The 23042-nt window shown below is 38.4% G+C and overlaps 2 protein-coding genes and 1 long non-coding RNA gene across 7 annotated transcripts in view; 1 reads left to right on the top strand and 2 right to left on the bottom strand.

The window, feature by feature from the left end:
• LOC110182941 (uncharacterized) overlaps window positions 1-7430 on the bottom strand; it is a 30438-nt gene extending 23008 nt beyond the window's left edge. The window contains exons 1-2 of one of the 3 annotated variants that reach the window (XM_020951121.2): window positions 7176-7430; window positions 6481-6906 (exon numbers count right to left, since the gene is read on the bottom strand). The gene's annotated coding sequence lies outside the window, so the exon portion shown is untranslated. The remainder of the gene's footprint in view (window positions 1-6480; window positions 6907-7175) is intronic. The other 2 variants (XM_020951122.2, XM_086827951.1) reach the window with 2 other exon arrangements.
• Window positions 7431-8454: 1024 nt separating this feature from the next.
• On the bottom strand, window positions 8455-8916 carry LOC147644340 (uncharacterized). Its single transcript, XR_015270784.1, has 3 exons — window positions 8793-8916; window positions 8578-8733; window positions 8455-8529 (listed from the first exon to the last, which is right to left on the bottom strand). It is a non-coding gene; the product is annotated as an uncharacterized LOC147644340 (long non-coding RNA).
• A 4706-nt stretch (window positions 8917-13622) lies between these two features.
• Dgk (diacyl glycerol kinase 1) overlaps window positions 13623-23042 on the top strand; it is a 103852-nt gene continuing 94432 nt past the window's right edge. For all 3 annotated transcript variants that reach the window (XM_086827943.1, XM_086827941.1, XM_086827940.1), the window contains exons 1-2: window positions 13623-14187; window positions 18733-18868. The gene's annotated coding sequence lies outside the window, so the exon portion shown is untranslated. The remainder of the gene's footprint in view (window positions 14188-18732; window positions 18869-23042) is intronic.

Raw genomic sequence — 23042 nt, 5'->3', positions numbered from 1 at the left:
ATAATTCAAAGAGATCTTCTGCTCGGTGAATGCACTGTACAAAATAGTTTACATTTCTTAATTAATAAAGTAATTAATCATAGGTCGATTGGAGGTATTAATTAGATCATTAATCATTTCATTGGCGTTTGCTAATAGAAATGTTTTGATGTGTTGAGGTCACAAGGTAAAAGTCATGTTAAGAGCCATTAAAAAAGATCATGTCTTCAAGAAAATTAAAATCATTGTAACCTTTATTTAAATTAATTTGCAAAAACATATGTTAGATGATTTTTATAATAATTAAATAATGGTAATTAAAGTTTCACAGCTTAATAAAACTTTGCTAAAGCTAACAAGCACTCAGCTAGATTAACTAATTATTTTTGGTACAAGAATTAAAGTTTTTATTAAAAAATTAAACTTTACTGGGCCTAAGGCCACTTTTCAAAGCCACTACAGTACCTATGTTAAAACTCCCTACAAAGTCCTTGAAAGACATTTATTTTGATTTACGAGGCCCTTATCATGTTTGTGTACCCCAAAATGACCCAGAAAACTACCTATTATTTCTCGCAGTGTGTTGTAATAAGCAAGCTGTTGTTGTTCGTCTGCTCGATTGTTTTGCTTGGTGGAGAATCGCTGGTTTTCAATTAACCTTGCCTGGTTGCCGCATTGACCGTCAACGACGCTCTAAAAAATTCGGCTAAGAGCAGAAGCTCCGGCCCCAAAATAGAATGGCCAGACCCAGACAGGCATTGAATAAAAAACAACAACTATATATATGTATATATACATATTTTTGTGTACAAAAAAGACCAATTCGGAGCAGAGTGGCCGCCAATTATGCATGCCCGTCAAGAGGAGCTCCTCCGTCCGCTCCCTCCCCCAGGCCAGCTGGAGGTAATCCCGTCGAGCGGATCAGTCAAGCGGCAAGCACTTGACTTGGTGGGCATACCAATACCCGCCTCCCGACAGCTCACACCTTCCTCCAAAGCCGCCTCCCCATAATCCTCTCCAGCTCCTCCATTCCGGCTATTTTCCCATTGCACTTGCTGCTCCTCCTCTTTTTTTTTCATTATTTTTCATTTTGTTTATTCAATGCAGAGTGTTGCAGGCAATCTTGTTTTTGTTGCCACTGCCGGAGTTTATTTTTCCAGCTTTTCCCATTTCCCAACTTTCGCTCTCTTTGTGCGGCTCTTTTCCAGCGGTGCCAAATAAATTCGCTTCTTTAATTAAAAAAAAAAAAACAGAAACAAGTTTCGAAAGAATGTTATTAAGCCAAAGAAGAGAGTAAACAAATGAAAGCAGAGTGTGGCTTATAAGTCCAGCAGAAGTCTTACTAACAAATAACATTAAGACAGAGTCAATGATTAGGGAAATGTATGACTTAATTAATTAAATGATTCTTTTTGTATATGAAATAAAAAATTAATACATTTCTTGGTAGATATTATACTAATTTTCAAATGCTCTTAGCTAAAAGCTTACAATTTTAAAAGACTTACAACGGCACAACTTAAAAAAAGAGGTAATGTTATCTTTGTGTCAGAATAACTTAGAAAAACTACATATTTTCCCATTTAAATTTCAGTTTCCAAAAAGAAAAACTAAAAATGTGGAAAAACATTATTAAGCCAAAGGAAGACATCAAAGCAATAAAGAAAGATGTGTTCGTTCATAAGATCTAGATGCTGCCTTCTGCCTTATACCCATAAAAAAGGCATTTACAGCTTAATCCAAATAAACAAACATGTTGGCAGCCTGGAATAAAAAATGAAATCTGTTGAAAATATAGTACGTACATATATGCAACTGCCATAGCTGCTAGCACTTTGTGCGTTTGCATTAGCGGGGCTTAAACTAGTTTTCCCCTCTTATGATGAGTCTCTCATCATCCTCTTTTTTCCTTTTTTTGCCCGGGCGTCCGAGAGCCATTGAAAAGGATGTTCGTTCAGAGGCTTAACCACTCGGAGGATGATGCCCTGCCAGCGATGAGATGAGAGATGCTGGCTGAATTCTGTCGCTGTTGCTGTTGCTGTTGAAGCGACTTTGCGGCTCGTTGCAGGTTGCCATGTGGCATGTGGCACTTGGCCGGGAGTGGGCGGCAGGCTTGGCTGGCTGAGCACTGACAACTGTGCAAACACAACGACTGGAATTGACAGAACCGACTGGCAAACCATGTTGGGACTTCAAACTGGCACTGAAATGGTTTATCATCAGATCGTACAAGTTGTTCGGGGGTTAACAACAAGATTTTTACCAGGGGGGAGTCTTTAATAAGTGAGAGTTTTAGGGGGAGATCTGAAAAGGACCTTAACTTTGGGATACTTGAGAAGAACATTATTTTTGATGACAACTCTTAACTCTTAGAAAACTACCATATATTTCAAAACATATGTTAAGACCCCTATTCAATCTTTAAATATCTTCTTCATTCAGTTACCCTTTAATTTCCACATTAAATACTATATTAAAAAATCCCCCCTTCGTGTAGTAAAATTGAAATGCTACCTGAAGAATGGTTAAGTGAATAAAGCAAAGGCTTAAGCAAAGTGTTGACGGGCTGCCAAATTCATTTGAATACACTCATATGCATAATCATATTTGAGTTCGACGGAGCAGAGCTGGTCAGAGCAGTCAAGGTCAATAGCAGCATTTGACATTTTTCGTGTTCAGTTTTCAGTGTTTAGTTTTCAGTTTCGTTAACACAATAAAGAGCTGTCATAATTGAATCAACATCCCCAAAGCAGCAGCAACAGCAGCAACAGCAACAGCAGCAACAAGTGCGATGGCAACAAGTGCAATTTGGCCGTTGGCTGTGATTTGAACTTGAAAAATTGTGCAAGGCAATGGCAGGCAATCGATCGATACGTCCCGGATGTCCGTGTATTTTGGGCCAATCCAAGCCATGCCATGCCATGCCAGTCCATCCGAGCCTGGGCCAGCGAGAAATGGCCAATTAAATGGCCGTAAAGCGACCAAGGGAAACCCCAATAAACCAGAAACCCAATCAATTTCGGGGCGATTGCCAATTAGAGGTGCATTTGTCTGGGATGCACTTGCAACCGAATGACCCAGCCATTTGCATGGGACATTCATTCATTCGTTCGAACCTGGCAGCCTGATGGCAGCAGCATGTTAATGCTAATATGTGTGTGTGGAAACGGGTTTATGGCACTTGGCCGGGCCGAGAGACCCATTATGATGGAAATTAGCCTCATAATCGTAATAGTGGGTTTTGGGTTCAAGTCTGTCGCTCTCCATAGCATATAGTTGTGGCCACTGGCCAGTGTGTGGCTGTGAGCCAAATTGAAACAATTAAGACAATTTAAATCAATTGAAAGTTGATATATCGATGTCACCGGATGCCCTGAACTTGAAAAATTACCATTTAATTCGCCAGCTCAATGCGTTTTGTATTTATTTTTTGTTGTTGTCTTTGATGCCCATTATTAATACGATTTTAATGGCTCCGGACTCCGATTCCAATTCAGATTTAGATCCAAACCCGATTATCCGAATGCTAATGGATGTGGATAGCACGGCGAGTGTTTGCTGGAACTTGTTTCCAATTGACTTTTAGCGTTCTTTTTGCTTAATTAGTTGACACGCTCGAGACAAAATAGCCCAGCAAAAAGTAACAAAAAATCGAGAAAGGAAAGGTAAACATCCCATAAATTATATATCGAACTCCGATCTGCTCTGCTTGGATCAGATCCCAGATGATAAATCCACAATCAACGATCTAACAATCTCTCGGTTAAGACATTCTAATAAATGGATGCTGGCGAACATTTATCAACTGGATTTGTTATCATTTAATATATATTCAAACGATTGGATCTGCGTCGGTTATTATTTATTTACCTTTTGTTTATTTTTAAATATTTGTTTCATATTTATTTTCGTGCAAAACGTGTTTTTCGGCCAGGTTCTATGCTAAAGCTTATCAGTCCTGACTGGTTTATCGCCAAGTTCGCTTGAATAATGCCCAAATCTGGCCCGTTGCTAATTCCGGTTCGACGAACCTTTCACTTATTGGAGCTACGCGAATTCCACACTTCCACACAAGTTGTGTTAAGTAATCGGCCTGACATGCCGCAGATGATTTGATCTATTGCTTCCATTTATGGCTTCGATGAAGAATAGATACCATTTTCACCCACAACAAGTGCAGGTTGGCTCACAGTGATGGAGAAAATAATGGCAACGACAGAGAATCTTTTGGTAAATAATCAAGAAAGTTTTGTTTGTCAAAAGAAAGTATATAAAATGTCAGCCTCATCATATATTCTATCTATATCCGGATGTACTTAAAATTTTAATTACTTTTTAATACAATAAATCAATTAACAAAGTCATGAAATAACTAAAAGTACTGTTAGTTAGCTGAAATAATATAAATAAATATTTCAGAATATATTCCATTAATTTGCATATATAAAAAGAAATCAAAAACTGCTTTGATTTGTATTTTATTTAAAAATACCAGTTTGCCAATAAGATCATTAGCCATATAATTATTATTATTTTATTCCACCGCTAAATAAACCCAAAAAAATAAATCAGGTATCAAGTATTGTTTGCAGTGTTATGTAACATGAACTCGTATTATTTTCACCACAATTGTATGGCTAAAATGACCCTTAACCCTCTCTGTTGGCCCCTGGCTTCCCATGAACATTTTGGCATACCGCAATTAGTAATTGCGGCTTGGCTCTCGGTTTCAATTTGCAATGAACTGCTCAGACCGCATCATGAAATCGGAATATTTATTCGCCCATTTTTATTAATGTCTGCTCTTGGTTTTCAATATTATATTTATTGTAAATTTCCAATGCGATGTGTATTTGTCAATGACCGCATTCATTCATTAATAATTTAAGTTGGTTGCCTCATTAATTTCGCCGAAGCTGGTCCCCAAAGTAACACCCACAATTGTTGGCAGTCGTTGTAAGCCATTTGGTTTTTCTCCGCTATTTATAGTCATCATAATTGTCGGAGATGCGCTGCTCTGTGTCGTAATACTCGGACAAACATATATATACATATATGTAATGTGGTGATTAATTATCGTTTTTCAATTTAACATTTTAAAAACAGCTTAAACACTTTTCAATGCAAGTCTGGGTGTGATAATTGAAATGTTTGAGTCTATATTCAGTGCATCTTCAGCCACGCCTCTGCAAAGACATCTTTATAAAGATGGGAAATGGGAGGAGTATCCCATTAAATATTATCTAATTTCAGCTTCGTTTGCGGCATTTGTTTTCGCTGCTTTTTTATATTTATTAATCCATCGATTTTGTATATGTTTTATCTGTATTTTCACATTCATTCAACTGGTTTGGCCGTCTCTTAATTTGGTGAAACAAACTCGTTATGAGTTTTCGATGATGCTTAGTCAAGCAATTAATGCACAAATCTTAGTGGGAGTCTGGGAAAAGAACACGGCTCTGAACTATGTCTGCGATGAATCAATTTACAGCCAAAAAGGGGGGAACGGATCCGATTATTTATAGGTTGATGGGGCTAATGAATGGCTTCCACCTGACGTGCCATCTCCAATTTTATGGCCACAAGACGAGCATTCGTTGTGACAGGAATTTCTATTTATGATTAGCCAAAAAGCTAAAACAGAGACCAGTAAGCCAAAAAATAAACCAAATCAAACAAAGCCACCTCCTCTTCGTTGAAAATTAAATCATCGAGTAGACAATTTAAATGATTTCGAATGGTTAATGAAGTGCAGTGGCCTAACCGATATCCCATGAAAGTATTGCTTAATGCAAATGGAAAAATTAATTAACATGGGAAAGTATGTAGATGTAATTTGTAATTTGTTAAAATAAATGCCAGCACAATTTCAATTTATTTGCCATTGAAATTGCTGAAATTTAGTGTTTGTTGAGCCGCACAATTGGCAATTAGGAGAGCACAACGATGTCGATTGCTGATAACGTACATTTCCCTTTAACTCAGGAAGGGTATGTTAACTATTTGAGACAACAAAAACAGACTAAAAAAAATGAATAATATAAATAAATGTATAATAATGTAATATAATATAATATGAAGAACTAACCTTAACAGATTTTTCTTATGGGCTTTCGTGATGAAAGTGAAGCTGAATTTACAAACAACCTCCAGCACTTATCATGTAAAACTCTTCTGATGTTTAAATACTATTTCAAGTACTTATACCCCTTCATATAGGGTATATCTTCAATTGCATTATCCCCCATGCAAATTCAGTATTTTTTAAGAGCCCTTTTTACGAGGGACATTACAGGACAATATAAAGTATTTGTTTTGTGTATCGAGCGACGACTGGCTCTCGCTCTCTGTTCTATTTGCTGTTAATTCTTATCTAATTTATGCAAATACCATATCACTTTAATGACACAAGCAGCAACGAATCGCGCACGATTTGCGGCAACTAATTTGTTTAATTGTAATTAGCCGTAATTGGTTTATGTTAATTGCTGGCGCACTCACCTCACACAGACTTCAATTGCGGATAGAGTATGTCCCTTGTTGCGTTTATTTTGGTCCTGTTGCATAAAGGTTTCGATGGGTGGCTTAAACACACATGGCGCGCGAATTGGTAAACAACAATTGCATTAATGGATTTTAATTGCCGAAAACGCAAACACTCTGAGCCAGACCAGACACGGCCAAGACGAAGACGAAGACGAAGACGAGGCGGCGGAACTCGAATGCAAACTTGTTCGAAAAAAGTCAAATGGTCAAGTCTCGCGCCCAGTGGAGTTGATTAAAATTTTGTAAAATCGCCGGACGTCGCCACTAAGTTTAAATCTTTTGACTCTTCTGCCTGACTCTCTTTTTTTTTTTATATATATATTTTTTTTTGTATATTTTCTTCTCTCTGGCTTTTGTTTTATCTCGCATAAACAAAAAGAGCTGCAATGGCAACAACAACTCAAATATTGCAGAAGCGGCGTGGATGGAGCAGACGAAGTTGGAGAAGTAGGGGAAGCAAGAGAAGAAGAAGAAGAAGATGCAAAGCGCACGCCAAAAGTCCAACTTATGCAATTTCTTTTTGTTTATATTCAATTTCTGGCTGGTGTATGCACCCCTCTTTGCTTTTTCCTTCTTTCTTCAGCGCTTTTTTCCCGCACGACACACTTATTTTAAACACACACACATTACACTCACACACACACACACACCTTGGCAGGTCGTTGCAGTTTTTGCTATTCGACAGTTTTGCACTCTGCGAAATTGTGTCAGAATAACATAACTCAAGTGCTTTAATTCGGTTGTCCCCAAAAATCTGCGTGCAGCGTGCAGCGTGCAACGTGCGACAGCAACGTGCGAGTGCAACATGCAACAACCGAGCAACGAGCAACGAGCCACGAGCCAACGAACAACCGGAGTGCAAACAACCGACGTGAACGACTGGCTGGAAGAAACTGAGCGAAGACAAGGCGAAGAGGTTGTCTGATTGCCAGTCGGTCACTCGGTTGCTCAGTTGTTTGCTATTGTTGCTGTTGTTGCTGCTGTTGCTGCTGTTGATGTTGCTGCTGCTGCTGGCGCTGCTGCTGCTTCGATCACGATCAACGGTATTGGTTTAGGATCTGCAATGCTGCCTACTTTTAGGCTGTTCCAGCTGTGATGGAAATCAGAAAACATTTTAAACTAAATTCACCAGGTCCAAAACCTACACAAAAATACATTTCTAGTTGGGATCATTTTTTAAAAAGAAAATATGCACATGAAAAATTAGATTTTATTTTGCATTAGACTGAAAAATCTTGAAAAATGTCTAATGCTTTTTCAAAAATAAGTGAAAATGAAGAAAATTAAATTAAATGAAAAGGAAACTAACTGCAGGAAGCCGAAGTTTATATACTCATAACTATGCCAATAATGTATTAATTTTAATTCGGAAAGCGGTCCTATGTTAGATTTTTTTAGCTTAACAAATCTGCATACTTCGTTTACAATTTAAAAAAATTTAAATTTTTGCCAATTTTTGACAATTTTAACAATGTAACCCCTTATAAAATTTTGAAATTTTGAAGTTTCGAAAATTTAGAGATTGTTAGATCATTTCGTTTGTGAATGCTGATTAAAAATATATATGATTAATGGGGTCGGAAATGACTCCTTCAGTGTGTTGCAAGCTTCTGACTATTATAATAATACCCTAGGAAGGCAACATAGCGGAGAAGTTAAGCATGTCCAAATACTCATAAAAGTTTGAACTCAGTAATTAACCTGGCAATCTAACTAAATATCGATAGCAGAATAAAATTACAATTAAAGAATTTAATTGCGTATGGAATTACTGTTTATATAATTGATTAAGCTAGATTCGCATATGTTTAAAGTGATCGCTCTAAGAGGCGAATAATTTATTTTATTTAGTTTTTAAAATCGTAAAACTTTTTACAGATTCTACCAAGCGAAAAATGTGTTCCAATTCGAAACTGTTTTATTAATTAATTAATTGTTGTCAAAGCTAAAGTTATACAGAAATGGCTTATAGCCATTCAGTCTCTTTAGCACCTCAACTCTTCCCTAAAATTAAATAATTGGTGTGAGTATTCAAATTGAAGAACTGCTTACCGTAATATTATTCACCGGGAACTTGTAAAATTTGGTCCTCAAACTCATGTATTTGTATGATCGGTTCACAGATTTCAGATGACACGTATCCACGTCCATATATTTCGAATCCAAAGCAGAGCAAATGATGTTGGTGAACTCGAACGAAGGGTGGACCTGCCAAATATAGATAAATGTAACAGCAAGGAGCTGGTAGTGAACCATTATCCACTCACTCTGGCTATCGAGCCAAGAAATATTAGGAAAACAATTGCAAGTGACGATGTGATAGCGACCATGGTTGAATAGATACTAAAACTAATTGTTGCAATTTGTATGTTATCCAAACTTTAGTAATTGCTCTTGCTTCGATTGCCGATCAGAAAATAGTAATCTAATTTATTGCTGTGTTCTGGAAAACTAAAAAACATGGAAGGTTTTTAATCGGGTTGACTTTGTTTTACTTTTTTTATTTAATATTTCACTCATTTACTTTAGTTTTTAGATTCTTCAAAATTAGTTGAATTTATAAAGTTTATTTTTTTCTTGTGGGAAATTTCGGTATAGGAAATTATAAATTATAGTTTTACAATTCCATTTTATATAATAAATCTTTGAAACCATGCAATAACGACTGTAATTTCATAAAATATTGTTTTGATAAGTTTTCTAATAAATACATAGGTAATAATAAATTTTAATTTCATAATTTTTATATATATATATATATATTTTCTTATGTTTTTTAATATTTACTTATTATAAATACTATTAATTAATGCAAATATATTTTATTTTTATATGCCAATAAAGATGATAATGAAAGAAATAATTAATTATTCGCACATAAGAAGTATATACATTTTATAGCTTAAAAAACTTATTATTATTTAGCCTAATTATTAGATATTAGGCTAAATACCTTTCTTAACTTTTCTATTTTAAGCCCAAAAAAATTGCTAATTTTAAAATATTGTTTATGGAAAATATCGCCTTTCAATTGACCCTTTGGCGACATTGTTTTATGCCGGAAAACTGCATCCGGTCTTAAAGCCATTCAACTGCCAGCTGGCACTTTGAAGGAGCGCCCGAAAGCATGCTTCGAGTTAATGGGCGAGCGTCTCGCCGCTTAGCCGCACACACAGGCGTGTCCATAAAAATATGGCCACCCAGTTGAGGAGCCATTCGGCCATTTTTGCGCTCAGTCATTTTAGCCACTCAGTCATTTAGCCATTGACGTCACTAAATTAGGACCCTGAGTACCGGCGGGGGAAAGGAAGGGGGGGGGGGGGGGCAGCACAACGAGTGCAGCATCCTTAGGGCTCTTCATCGGAGTGCGCGTAATAGCGCATAAAACAATAACAAACCAAATGGCCGGAGCACTCGACGTTGAGTTTTGTTTCGCTTTAAGGACTCGGTTCGCAAGTGATTGAAAAGTCGCACAAGCCGGCTAATGTTGCACGTGCCCATGATTCAATTAGGCCAGCAAAATGCCATTGTCTGTGGCGGTGACCTTTGGCCACCTTAGGCTACCCCAAGTAACGGTCAGCGGTCACCTGCACAGAGTTGTCATTGCAGCATTTTTGTAGCTATAAGAAAAGATTATTTTTCGGACTATTACATTAAAAGAATACTAAGCCTTCACATAGAAATATATTCTTTTTTATTTACTATTTATTATTATATATTTAATTTATTACCAATATGTAATAAAAGTAAAATGAAAGGCTTTAAAATCTGTTGGTAAGGGCATAGGTTATTTTAAATAATATACAAAAAGTAAGCGCTAGTGCGAGAATGCTAAATAAAACCGAAAAATACGCTACAAAACTAAGACTAAAAAATACTTAAAGAATTCAATAATAAAGGAAAAATGTTGTAAACTTTAAGAAGTGATTTACAATCCTTAGAAAATTTTGTTGGCACCTCTGCTTAATTAAATCCACGCCATTCCCTAAGACTGAGCCAACACTGCACTGTTTTGTCCGAGGACTTTGTTTGGCTGCTGGTCTTGGTCTTATGTCACCATCGTCTGCGCATGGCTTCCTTGCTGCAGGACCTTAAATATCAAATCCTATTTATTTGCCAATTTTACATTCGAGTGCACAGCGAGCGGCGGTGGCAGCAGTGACGTCAGCGCTCAAATAGGCGCCACAGCAGAAGCCAAAAACTATTTACACCGACAAGGGGGACACACGCACACTCGCACACACACAGGGCCCAAGGCGGTGACAAAAATGGCAAAAACAAAAAAAAAAGTAAGAAGAGGAAAAACGCATAATTTCATTACCAAAGCTAGGGGTTTGTTTTCAATGATGTCATATGTTCGCTGCGCTAGCCGGAAGTCGTCCTGCGAGTCCTGGCACCACGCAGGCGCCCTGGCTAGCTCTCTCTTTACTTCTCTTTGGCATACTCTTGTCAAAGGACCCGTGACGTCACGGTTCTCTTGAGGAAAAACCATCATCACCAATACACATACATGTTTGGGTCAGCAGCTGTTGTTATGGACGTGTCTTTAGTGGGTTCATTTGCCACGATTTTACGCCGCCCGAGCGCCGGTTAATGCTCATCCTGAAAAAGTACTCCCCTCCCCACCTTGCTGGTTGCCAGGACATCATGAGGAGTGGGATTGGGACCGGGATCATTGACCGTGCTCCGATTGATATATTAAATTACCCGCCGGCTTTTTGATAACATTTTGCAGTAATTTGTATTTGATTTTGCCAAAGGCGAGAGGCGAAAGGCTCTCTGCATGCTCTGATCCACATCGTAATGTAAGGCAAACAGTGTGCAAATTTTCTTTGTCAATACTCGTAGCCATTTCCATGTCCTTCAGCCACCAATCCAGCTCCATTCCCCCAGCCTCCTCCCCCCATTGGCCATTAGTGCAGAGGCATAACGAAAGCCAAATAAACAAACAAACAAATTCCGAGCTGAACAAGCAAGACTTCCCCCGGAAGTAGCCCCTCGACGATGGAGACGATGGAGAAGCATTGGATGTCGGCAGATATGTTGGATTGACATTGGGCAAAAAATAAAATAAAATAAATCAAAACAACCAGAGCAGAGTAGTATTCCTGTAAAATGTCAGTCATCCTTGTATTCGTATTCCATCGCCAGCATGAAAAGTTTACCCATCGCCTGTCGAATGGGGGAAAGTCAAGAGGAGAGAGAAAGCCAGAAAGTCAGGACATAACCGAACGGAATCGCTGCCTGCATAACAAATTTATCGCCGGAAGTGATTTTCACTGAAATCCAATCAATAAAAAATTATGCTACTGCTAAAAATAAAAGCCGGGCGAGTCAGAAGCAGCAGCGGCAGCGGCAGCCCAGAAGCGGAAGAGGAAGTCGGGGTTCGAGTTCCAATTTCTGGCACAGCATGATGGCGGCTGCCTAAAAGTAGGCAACGATAAAATGGCAACGCTTTGCATGCCCATCGCTGTGATTGCGATTGTGTGCGTTTTTTCGAGAGTGTGTGCGTGCGATTGTGTGTGTGTGTGTGTGAAACAGGACTCTGGACGCAGGACTTTGGCATCAGAACAGAGATGTGAGAACGGGGCCAGCCGGAGTGGCAATCTGCCGTAAAGCGCAGAAAAATTGCCGCAAATTTTTGCGCGTAGATCTGAACAAACGCCGGGAAGGGGGTAGAGAGGAAGTGGGAATTGCTCGTTCTTTTTTTCTTCTCCTATTTTTCTTGGTAGTACATAAGCAATTTTCAGCGCAGATTCCGGCTTAATCTATGCTTCATACGCTCCTCGTTACGCTTCATTGGAATTTTTACGATAGAGTCAAGCTCAAAAGAATATATTTGGGTTCCTTTGAAGGAGTCATATTTTAGCAATTTGAAATCAATTTATTCGATTTTGAGAATGGAAAGCAATCTTTAAAAAATTAATTATTTATATGGCAAATTTATAAGGTTAACGGTTTTGTTTTAAGTTTATAAAAGTCTTTATTGTTGTTGAAAGTTTTTAATTAAAAACACATTGCATTGAATAACAGAAACTTTCTTAAGTGGCACAGTTTAGAAACACTTTTTGTGTTTTATTTTCCTTTCTTGTATTTTATACTGCAGTTTTTGTTAATTTCTTGTATTTAAAATGTATTTATAAATAAATCTACCTATAATTTGTAAAACATTCCTGTTTTTCGGGAAATATACAACATATTATTTGAAACATAAAGAGAAATTAAATTATAAGTTTTGGATTGCATAATTTTAATAAAGCATTGGTTTTGTCATGTCTTCTGTTTTACGTTAAAGGTTAAATAGCAGATGGCTATTATAAATTATCATAATACTGCTGTGAACTATCAAAGATCCAAATGTAACAACAAACTATCTGAAAACAAAGCCAAGCCCGCATGCAATTAAATTTCCCGCAAATAATGTAGAACCTAACTTTTGCAATTTGAAAATGCCCAAAGTTTTGGGCCGAAAATTCAAGGCGTCTGCTTATCGTGTCGCCCAGCAAAGATACAGATACAGATACCGGTGAAAGTTTCTCCTGCTTAACATTTGTTTTTATTAAATTCCACGGCCAAGGAAGGCTCGGAGGGAAAACTCAGCTGGGACTTAAATTATGCTCCGTCTGAGATAACATATTTCCGGATAAATCAACAGAGAGCGCCAAATGCAAAAGCGATGGAGGAAACAGCACGAAAACACAACACAAACGGAACAATAGAGGGAGCAATAAGAGTCTAAGGACAACACCAAGGAGGAGGGAGAGTGGAAAGGGGCGAAAAGTGTAAATAAACAGCAGAGACCTGGTTCAAATCTGGCCAGGCACAAAGGTTATTTGCTAATTTATGGCCACAAGTCACAAAAAACCGTGCAGGTGTGGGGAAAGGGTGCCCCCGTGACGTCACAAGATGCCAGCCAAAACTGCTGATAAGAAAATGCACTCCCTCACTCAGAGCAACGACAGAGCGAGCGCGAGAGAGGGAGAGTCAAAGAGAAAGTGTGCCAGCTGACGAAGAGCTTGCGCCACTGATAACACACAGAGAGAGAGTGAGTGAGTAAGTGATAAAGAGAGGAGAGCACTCTACTGCTGCTCTCTGACGCTGTCGCGGCTATAAAAGGCCAGCGCCAACGGCCGCAGCTTTCAATTCGTTTCAGTGGACGTGCCGGCAACAGCTCAGCGGAGAAGAGAAAATAAAAGAGAACCAAGCGCACAGATAACTCACATCGCACCTGAGTTCTTCTTCATCGAAATAAAACATCATATATTTTTGTAGTAAACATTAAAATAATAAAAAAAATATATATACATATAAATCACACCCCACCCCCCACAAAAAGTAAACACACGAGTTAAAAGTTAAAGTGCTTTGCACAGCCTCAAGAAATTAACCAAAGAAACAAGAAGAAACAAGAAATTAACGAAAGAAATACGTAGTAAATTACAGTTAAAGTGTGTGCGTGTGTGTGTAAACAGCAACTGTTAAGCACTTGCCATGTGCCATAAATAAGCGTGAATAAATTACAATTACATGCGTCCAACTGCGCAGCGAAATATGCTACTAGTGAAAAGTGCCACAGCGGCAAAAGGAGCAGCCTTTCCCAGGACCTACGCCATGCTGCAGCATTAACTGCCAGCCAGGAAAAACCACGGTAGCGGGAAAAAGGTGAGTTATCTGAGTATATGTGTGTGTGTGTGTGTTTTCCTCAAAGGTGTCTGGCCCCTAAATTAACCAAAAGGCACAAGGTGTTGCGAACGGGTTTCCTTTTATGCAAATTCCCAAAGAGACGCACACACACACACACATACACGGCCGGAAAATTCATTCCATTTCATGCCGTGAAAAGAGCATTTTCCGCTGGGCGAGGGAAAAAGTAAACATCAAGCGAAAACGCCGAATGATGACATAAAGAATCCACCGGAATGGGAAAAGTGGAAATGTAAATAAATAATGACTGCCAGCGGCACACTTAATATTTCGCGGTGCCATCAGTGCATCGTGTTAAGCATCCCGAGGTGCAATTACCACCGAGTACCAAATATATATCCCATACACATTGCCATCTTCGATTATGGCCCCGTTGAGAAACGAAATGTTTTCCCAAATATATCCGGAAAACTCCAAGATGCACAGCAAGAAACATGAAAAAATAGGGCACAAGTTTGTCTTGTATATATTTTTATATGAAAAATATTCAAGAAATTAAAACAACTTTTGTGATAAAGGGATTGGTAAAAGGTTTCTAAATTCTATTTGGTTTGAACTAAAAATATCAACATTAAATTAGGTTTCTTACTTGCTAGTTTTCGTTCTGAAAAATATATATTTTAATATAAACATTAGTAAAATTATAAGTATTACATCTTATTGATCCAAATGGGATATTTCTAAGCCCCACAGAAAATAAATGATATAATAAATAAATAATAATTAAAGTAATATCATAGTCTATGCAGAATACGCTCCCAATTTAAGTGACTTCAACGATTTTCATCAAGTAAATCATTAAAAATATCAAAGAATTCGCGGGAAATCCCTGTTTGTGATTCAAAATTTGCCAGTCATGGGGAAAACTGAAAAACAAACATAATATTTTTATATATACTAACTAAAAAATTTGTAAGGAAACCCCCAGACTCGAACCGATATTCCCAAGAATTCTGCGGCAATGTGCTCAATCATTGTCGAACGGTGGCCATAATTCGTGTGGCGTTGAATATTCGATTTAATTTCCCTTTTCATTAGCTTCCCTGCCTCGATGGAAGGAAAATGGCTTTCCAATTAAACGCGTTCATTTGGCGCTTTTTCGCATTTCGCGGAAATTTAGATTGCGTCTTTCGGCCATTGTCCGTACCCGTTCTCTGTCCGCGTAAATTAACGACTGCTGCTGCTCCATACGCGTTTTATTCCATTCCAAAAACAGATTCGATTTACTCTTGTTTATGGGCCATATTAGCTGTTTTCATTGCCATCAGGACGCCGACGGATGGGTGTGACTGTGGAAAATTGATGGAAACAGAGCAGCGCCATGGCAACATGGCCGCAGTCACTGCCAGAGTTTCCCCGAGAGTTAATTGAAGGCGATTCGCACTGCTTAACTTGGGTTTTACATTTCCTTCATGCTGCCATTTCGTACATTTTCCTGCCAGCCATCGGAGCGTTAGTCAATTTCCATAATTAAAAGTGTCAAGCAATTTGCCGACGCCCGGGAAACAGGGAGCATTGATGGTGGCAGCATCAGGTAGCATCTGTAACATCCGTAGCATCCGTAGCATCTGTAACATCCGTAACAGGACGGCAGACAGGATACCAGGAGCTGGTGCAGAACCTGCGACATGTCCTGCAATTTGCCAGTGATTCAATTATTTTGTGCCCATTCATTTTTCGCCTCCACACTTGTGCATAATTCGATTTCGCAGCATAAAGCAAACAAATTGGGATGAAAAGTGCATCAGACACCACGGCGTATACTCGATGCCCTTTATGTTTATTTTTCTCTCTACGTTGTTGTGTTGTCACTATTTTCAGTTGGAAAACTTGCCCCCACCCGAAACTTTTACGTGTGCTATCCTTCGGTCCGCAGACAATTTGTCGCGTTGCGTTGCGTTGCGTTGCCCCGCGTTTAGCTGATGTTTTTATCTGGCCTAATTTGCGATAAACTGACACAAGATTGCAGCTACTTTATTCAAATTATGTGATAAGCCGCAGCGTCGCGCAGCCAGCGAAAGGCAAACAAAATGGCAAAAATAGCGGGCAGCTCCACAGAAAATGTGACACAGGCCCCAAGTATCCCAAATATCCGAATGCCCGGACTCGCACGCCCAACCTCTGGGGCTTGGTCTGCCTTTTTATATTTATTTTGTGTTGTGTCTGTTTTGTGTGTGTACGGCTGTGTGTACGGGTGTGTGTCTGTGCAGCACGCAAATCAGTGAGGCAAGCATTATGCCTTCGGGGCGTGGCCCGCCCGCTTTTTCCTCGAATTTCCACCGGCACTCGGTGAGATACGCGATACGCAACTGAGATACGCAACCCAGCAAATAACACTAAACAACATGGGAATTTATCTCTTTAGGCTATTGTGGGTCATAAACAAATGTTGATTAAACTTTAAAATAAATGAAAATTAATTAAAATTCAAAATAACTAGCATTTAATAAATGAATTTTAAAGCTGTAATAGCTTAGAAATACTTACTTTTATTAATTCAACTAAATAATAGCTTATTTCAAGCAGGTTTTAAAGGATTATATTTTTATACTTCATAGTTATTTGTTAAGACAGTTAATAAACTTTATTAAATGATATAATTTAATTTAATCACCCAATTTTAACGTAATTTTATTGAGAATAAATATTGCCAATAAAAATAAATAGTTTTCCTATTTCTATTCAAAATACCCTGTTAACCAGTGTAATGGCACCAACGAAATAAACCAAAGAAGACCAAAAAAGAAAGAAAAACAGCATTAGGTACTGCTCTCCCTCTCTCATCTATTGCTGGCACTCTGTAAATTTCATTCATGTCAGTTTTTTGTTTGCCGAGCGCTGATTAGAGGAGCAACGCAAGCGAGCAGCCCGCTGGCTGATAATTTGCAAAATACTACAGATATGGCAATGACTGCTAACGAGCATTTAATGGCAGCGACTTATCGCGGCGCAAAGTGCGGCTAATCGAAGTTCGGCATCCCCGTGGACCCAGCCCCGTTCCCGGGGTAACTATTGGTTTCAAACCAGCAGCCACATCGCTCATACGCCCCGTATGACAAACATTGCGCATACGCCCTGTGTGTGTGCTAATGAACTTCCGTCAAACTTGATTAAAACGCCATTCTCAATTTGTGCAAGCTCCTCTCGAGCTGGAATAATTTCAATTTCACACATTAAACAACATGGCAAATTATTTCAGCAACAAAAAACTTCCATGTCAAAGTTTTGCACTATGCACTCTGTTAAACATGTGTTTTCCCAAAGGACAGGAAGGCTGAGAGAAGCAGGCTAAGACCACAAGCCAATACAGTTGTGGCTAAAAAAGAAAGGGAAGTTTCTCATGTATTTATAATAACTATTGTTGGAAATTAAAAAATTTAAGTTTCTTTTGGTTAAATTGTCAATTACGTATAACATTAAAAGGAAGGTAAAGCTTTATATTCTTTTGTGCTAAAAATACGGTCTTAATAAAGTTTTTTAATCTTTAATTTCATAAAGCATATTTATTGTACAATTATTTTGATAAACAAAGAGCTTATTTAATTATTTTATTGCTTCATTAGCTGAAATTCAGTTTTCAATTCGCTTAATTGTAACTATACACCAAGAAATATTTGGTAAAATTATTTTATTCAATTTCAATGAGAATTAACAAGCTTAATGTTAATGATAAAAGAACAATTAAAACTTAACCTCAAGCAAGCAAGAAGTATCTATCTTATAAATTTCTCTACAAAACTGAAATATTCCACACCCAGTTTTTTTTGTTTTTAGGCTTGTTCCTTTTATCAATGCTATTTATATGCCCATTGCTGTATGTAGCCCCTCATATGTTACCTATGCACATACATAATTTTGCTTTTTGTTTGCGGTGCTGGAAGCGAAGGAGAAAAGTTGTCCTTGCATTGTTGCCTCAGACTTCGACTCCGACTTCGACTCCAACTCCATTAGAGTGAAAAATGCGCCCTGACGACCGAAACTTCCGCATCGCTTGGATATTAAGATAAATTTATTGCAGAAACTCGGTGCCAACTTCCAAAGGCACAATGGCAAGTTAGGAACTCTGTCAGGAGAGCACTGAGCTAACACAACACGATGGCAGTCAGCAACATTGTTATTTGTATTATTTGTGCACCGAGTTGGATGCCGTGATTAAAGGCAAATGTCGGGAATTAGTTATTTAATTCGTTTGGCCAGCTCAATTAACACACCCAGCCCGGGTCTTTAAGTCCCTGGTCTTAGTCTCTGGTTTAAATTTAGACGCTCGGGCGATTGAGTCGGAGAACAACAATATTTACGAGCGCGGAGAGCTTTGTGTTTGCCCGACAAACATGGAATGTTTGGATAGCGCTATCTGTGCCTGTGCTTTGTGTTTGCCCAGCAGATTTCCTCCGAACTTCCGCTGGTCTTTCTGTGTTCATTCGTTGCTAATTTTCCTTCTAATTTCTTGCCTAATTTCCCCGTTTAATTCCTGTGCTAATTTCCCTGATAATTCCTTTGCAGCATGCACTAAACTAAGCCCGGAAATCACCATTCGCAGGAGCAGGAGCCCCATTATCCCGTCTCTTTCCGGCTCGCTGCCCCAAAACACGCTGTCCCTCTCTATTGAAGACCCGCGCGGAAAAAGCATCAGCAGCAGGTATGTAAACACGTATAAATAGTCAAATAATTTGCCATGGCTTCTTACGGACGGAGTCCGCTGATGCCCATCAAAATGTAAACAGTCCCGTCCCGGATAACATTATATTCCCCTATCTGAATTTGCCACACGGAGAGCAAAAGTTTTTGGCCAGAAAATTGTGCACTTAGGGGGTTTTAATGGGAATTTAATATGTAATAAATAATATTTTATAGATGATTTAGTGAGCTCAAGTTTTATATAGTTGTTGAATTGATATTCGGTTATTTAGTGGGTATTTTGGTTAGAGATTACAAGTTCTCGAAGTTGTTGTGACTTTATTTCATTTTAGAAGTTTGTGTTTGTGAGAAAAACTTAAGGGTTTGTATTACTCTTAATGGTTTTATATGATTTTGTGTGAAACTAAGAGACAAGCCCCTTCTTATTAGGTAATTTTTAAAAGTTTTATAAATGGAAAGCTAAGGGGAATTAAATCTAATCTTGGGATAGTAAATACATCAAGTAAAGGAGAATTTTCAAGAAAAAAACAATGTGGAAATTTAATAGTAATTATCTTCCAACTTTTGGTCTCGATTATCTCTTCTCTCGGTGTATCTGATTCTAAATGGAATATGTATCTGTATCTGTATCTGTATCTGTCTGGGACATGGCTTTTAACCCTTGTGTGTGCCTGTTTGCCGGCGACCCAAAAGGTTATGCTAAACATAAATTATTTTTGGGCGCGTGTTCAACAGAATGTTGAATAAATAAAAGTGTGGCATGTTTGCGCTGTCATAAAATGCAAAAGGCGCCCGCCAAGAGCCGTGTAAATAATTTAATTTCATTTTGTTGCCACTTCTATCAACTATCAGCATAATGATGGCTGTCTGTGCGAATGTTGTGTGTGTGTATTGTAGTGTTGTGCGTGGCGCGGGGACTACTTTTACGGGACATAAAACACTAATAGGAAAGCCATTACAAAAAAGGCGATAAAAGTTGCACAAATTATGGTCGTAAAACAATTTATCAAAATATGTGACATTAACTACCCCACACACAGCCATCACATGTCAATCATTGTATCGAGGCAGAAGGACATGCTCATTAGGCGTGGCCCACACACCATTCCCAGTTCAATAATTATCCTGGCACATTGGAAAACGGAAATAGAAATGGCAATATAAATAGGAATATATATACATATATATAGGAATGAAAATAGCAAAATGGGGATGAAAAAAGGGACTGCAAATGGCAGCGGAAATGACACCGATGACGCCACGGCGGCCATTGTTCGGTGCCCCGATTGCCTCCCCTCTCCCCGGATGTTAATGAGATGCAAATAAGGCTCATGTGCGAAAACGATTTGACCGACTTGGCATTTGCCATTCGCCATTTGCCATTTGCCGTTTGCCACTCAGGGCTGCCAGGAACCTATGTCAAAAATAGGGTATATATATGCCACAAAATAAATAGGTATAAAAGGACTAGATGTTATTTTAAGGTGTGGCTGTTCTTATTTATTTTGAATTGTATATTTTGGAATAGATAGTTCTCAGAAATATCATTTTTGAAACCTAAAGGGTTAAATAATAATGTTTTTTGAAGCATATATTATATTCTGAAACTCCCGCTAAGAGTTATATACAATATTCTTGCATAGAATATTTTACCATTCCCTAAGAAGGATCTGTCCGGATGAAGCCGGAACTGCCGGCATTTGCCATTTACCATTTACCATTTACCATTTGCATATGTCCCAGATGTGAATATATGCGAATGCGACTATGCGGATGTGCGACTATGGACTGGTCCTCGGACCAGGACCTTTGCCATGCCAGTATTTGCGCATTACGGTCACAAATACAGCGGCAGCGAGCACAAAGTGACGGCAATATGTGATAATGGCGTCTGACAGCCCCCGACAAATGTGAGTGAGTGAGTGGGTGCGTGTGTGTGTGTGTGCTACGGTCTTGGTCCTTTTGTGAATCGCTACCGCCGCTGAATAGAAGAGTCCTGCGAGCACGCTGCTAATCCAAAGTCCGTTTCGGCAGCACCCATTCAGGGTTAACGTGCTGAAAAGAATATCGTCCTGCCATCGGAAATGTGTTTACCAAATTGGGGACAAAACACTTCTCGGAAAAACGAAGAGAGGTGGAAAAAAATTTCAATATAAAAAAGGATACCTTCATTTCATTCAGGGATTACCTATTATTGATTTCTAAAACTCATTTAACATTTATAAGCTTAGTTTAAAGCTGGGCTTAAATGCAACGAGTTCTAAATCATATTTAGTTTTCAATCATTTAAAGAGCTTAATAAATGTGTGAAGTATGCATATTTATTACCAACATTATGCTTAAAACAAAAGATGAACTTTTAATGAATATAAACTCTTGGTCTTTTTATAATTTTTAAGACCGAAATGAAGAAACCTCCACAGACAATATTTAATACTCCAAATGTACATATTTCCTGCAATTTGAACCATTTCTAGAATTAAACTTTTTCTTGGTTGTGGATGTGGCTTCTGTTTGCCCCCAGGACATACCCTGAGACTGTGGTTCCTCCACGTCTTGGTATTCGCATTCGTCCTGTCAGATGTGCCAGTCAAAGTTGCCTTTTTCCTTTTCCTCTTGTATTTGTATTTTATTTGCGTTATTTTCTGTTTTGTTTTGCCTTTTGACTATGCCAACGCGTGGCACTCCAATTAAGCGACAAAATGCCTTCAATATTTTGTCATGTCTTTGATTTATTCGAGTTTCGAGTGCTGCAAATTTGTTACATGTGTCAGGCATTCCATCTCCATATTGGCCAACTGTCACCCGGAGCAACGCATTCTCGTTGAGCTCGTGAGTGGCTTAGCCAGGCATACTTTTGGGCGTTGCGAAGGATGAAGCGTAGCCAGGATAACGAGGATAAAGCACGAATCACCATTATCATCATCATCTTCAGATTAGATCATGTGAAAGCAGTGCAATTGTGCAATCACCGTGAGAGCAATGCCACATCCTTAATTGACACACTTGAAGTGAGCTATTGCTGGGATGTGTTTTTTCAGCTTGCCAAAATGTTGAGGTGAAGCACAATCAATTTTTCATCTATCTCTGGCTTTGGCCAAAGCAAATACACACACACATACAGTCAATAAACCGCATAAGCACTCGCACTCACACACATTCACCGAGTATCTGTGTGTGTTAAACAATAACAAGGCGAGGCAATCGCAGAGACAAATCCGTTACTCGCAACGCCATCGACGTCAACATTTCAATGGCCATTTTCGCTGCGGTCGAAAGGGGCTCTGACGTCAGAGGCCGACCGGGGTGCTGAGTGCTATGTGCTGTATGTTACACTCAAAAAAATCATGCAGAATTAGCCAAAGATATGTGGGTTTTGTGGTAGGTAGAGTAATGCATTGGCAATGTAAGTTTCTTTGATTAATTTCCTTCAAATAACATTTTGTTTTACTAAATCTTTTTTAATTCTAATTTTCCTAAAGGAAAATATTGATATAATATATAATTAATATAACAATACTTAAATATAAACTTATTATTGATTTAGATATTGATTTTTTATAGAAGAAATAGATTATATAAAGTAATGATTTATTTAAAGGCATTTTTGACAAGTACGTGAGCTAAATTATGGTTTCTTAATGCTTTCCTGCATCATAAAAGCAAATTCGTGTTTAAATTTAACAGCTTTAGCTTTTTAATATAAAAAAAAATCCTTCTGAAATGTCTCATCAATCATACTTTATTGTACAACAAACAATATAATATTGTGATATTTAAATCACAAGGATTTTGTCAAAAGGCGCTAAAGGTGTCAGAATACTAGACTTTACATCATAAAAACAGCATTTTCTTAAAATTTAATTTATTGATGAATTTAAACCAAAACCTTTAATAAATTCCATCTAAATACAAGGGCAATCTTTCTGTTACCAAAGTTTCTTCAAGTGCATCCTCTTGGTTACGAGATACCGCACAGATTTATACACCCTGTGTGTGTGCGTGTGTAATTTGGGGCAGCCAAAAAGCGTTTGCTATTTTAGTTTGTGTGCTGTAAGTGCGGGTATTTGCTGCAGGCCAAAAACGAATCCAAATCCGAATCGATTTGGCCTAGGAAGTGCTGCTATTTCACATCCGTCACCGACACTGACCAGGGGGGCGTGGTCCGGCTTAAA

The sequence above is a fragment of the Drosophila serrata genome, unplaced genomic scaffold (genome assembly GCF_035046125.1).
Source record: "Drosophila serrata isolate PLE 108 unplaced genomic scaffold, ASM3504612v1 contig_184, whole genome shotgun sequence".
In the NCBI taxonomy this organism is placed as follows: Eukaryota; Metazoa; Arthropoda; class Insecta; order Diptera; family Drosophilidae; genus Drosophila; species Drosophila serrata.
The sequence above is the reverse complement of the archived record's forward strand: the minus strand, read 5'-3'. Positions and strand labels throughout refer to the sequence as shown.